Source organism: Aptenodytes forsteri, unplaced genomic scaffold (assembly GCF_000699145.1).
Source record: "Aptenodytes forsteri isolate BGI_AS27 unplaced genomic scaffold, ASM69914v1 Scaffold408, whole genome shotgun sequence".
Classification (NCBI taxonomy): domain Eukaryota; kingdom Metazoa; phylum Chordata; class Aves; order Sphenisciformes; family Spheniscidae; genus Aptenodytes; species Aptenodytes forsteri.
The window spans coordinates 426,983-429,151 of record NW_008796048.1 but is presented as its reverse complement, the minus strand read 5'-3'; positions in this window follow the sequence as shown (position 1 = coordinate 429,151).

Below are 2,169 nucleotides of genomic sequence, written 5' to 3'. Positions count from 1 at the left end.
CCTCGGGGGAGGACTCCTCACACTCTTCCCCTGCTCCAGCGTGGGTCCCCCATGGGGTCACAAGTCCTGCCAGCAAACCTGCTCCAGCATGGGCTTCTCTCTCCACAGGGACACAGGTCCTGCCAGGAGCCTCCTTCAGCACGGGCTTCCCCCGGGGTCACAGCATCCTTCGGGCATCTACCTGCTCTGTTGTGGGGTCCTCCATGGGCTGCAGGTGGATATCTGCTCCAGCGTTAACCTCCATGGGCTGCAGGGGGACAGCCTGCCTCACCATGGTCTTCACCATGGGCTGCAGGGGAATCTCTGCTCCGGCACCTGTAGCACCGCCTCCCCCTCCTTCTTCACTGTCCTTGGTGTCTGCAGAGTTGTTTCTCTCGCATATTCTCACTCCTGTCTCCGCTGCTGTTGTTCCCCCAGCAGGTTTTTTCCCCCTTCTTAAATATGTTATTCCAGAGGCACTACCACCGTTGCTGATGGGCTCAGCCTTGGTCAGCGGCGGGTCCGTCTTGGAGCTGGCTGGCGTTGGCTTTATCAGACATAGGAGAAGCTTCTAGCAGCTTCTCACAGAAACCACCCCTGTAGCCCCCCTGCTACCAAAACCTTGCCACGTAAACCCAATATACTCCTCCACAGAGAAATTACTTTGCCACACAGAGCTTGGTTTTAGGTAGCTAAACTGCCATTACTTCTACGCGAACTTTGACACCTCTGTGTTACTGAGATTTTGTCTGGCACTCATGAACACCCAGGTGGATGTCAGCTAACACTTCCTCTCCTTCCCTGTCCCTTTACACAGTCGGTGCAGTGCTACAGCAGCAGGTTGTCAATGGCAGCTGGGTGCACCACATTTAGCACTTTTCTCCTCTCTACAGCAAAGAGTCTTTCAACATGTTCCAACAGCATAAAAGCAAGAGGAACTGACCTATAAGTAGGAGGCAGGAAGAATCATTAGTTAGGAAGCCAGCCTGCAGCTTGTGTAATCTTGATTAAACTACCATGCTTTTTCAAACATAATGCTTTGCAAACTCTCTCTTTTGCTCTTACAAACTTTCTTATTTGTTGTTTCTGCAGTTCCTACTACAACGATGCTGTGGGGTTTTAGTGCACTCCTGTAGTAAGTTAGAGTGAAAGGGAGCATCCATGGATATATTACACCTCTGGTCCGTCCCACTATAATAAGAAACCTTTAAGAGTGTGAAGAGCTGCTCCCTCTCTTTTTGTGTTTGCTCAGCTAGGTAGTGACTTTTAGCATGTATATCAAACTAAGCAAATAAAAGCACACAGTAAGTGTGGTCTACATATGATATAGTTTCTTCCAGCATTTTCGGGTTTGAACATTAACTGCATACAGCCAGGAAGGAGTATGAATATACAGACAGGAAAAACTACCACTGAATTATTATGCAAGCTACTTAATGCCTAGAGTCATTGCATTTTTCAAAGGGACTTTTAAAATACTGCATCGATACAGGTGACAGAATACACCCAGGATGGGAGAGGGGCTTCATATGTATCATTTGGCAATGGTGTATAATGGATATAATATTTGTAACAGCTGTTAGGTGCTCTGAAGCTACACTACATTTATGGAATTTTCCATTGAGCTCTAAATATTCAGGTCACATACACAGTTAAATTTCCAGCAGTGGCAGTACAGATAAAAGCACTCCAACCGTATGCCATAATTGTGCTCTATTTAGAGAGTGCAGCAACTCAGGCATTTTCACAGCAGTCGTCTTAGATACGGTATACATTCTGCTTTATAAATGCCAATTCATTAGCGCATGTAACACGTAGCATACTGCTCTTAAAAAAAAGAGGGAGAGTGCTATGTTTCAGTGAGGAATAAACATACAGAAAAAACCTATTACTTAGAAGAACGAAAAGAAAAATGGAGAGAAATGCCAAATTCAGCTTCATCTTTTATACAAAGATCTGTAGAATATCAAAGTCCATTTTGTAAGAGGTTTCAAATAAGTGGCAGTAATTTGAGTATCCATAAATTAATATTAAAAAGACTTAATTAATTGGAAATTTCTGCTTCAGGATATTGAATTGCAATATATGAAATCTGCAACAGAAAGAGTATATCATGGACAGGACATGGTTTTATAATACAGTGAACAAGCATGTGTATTTTGCAAATTATTTGTAGTGATGTTAATTTAG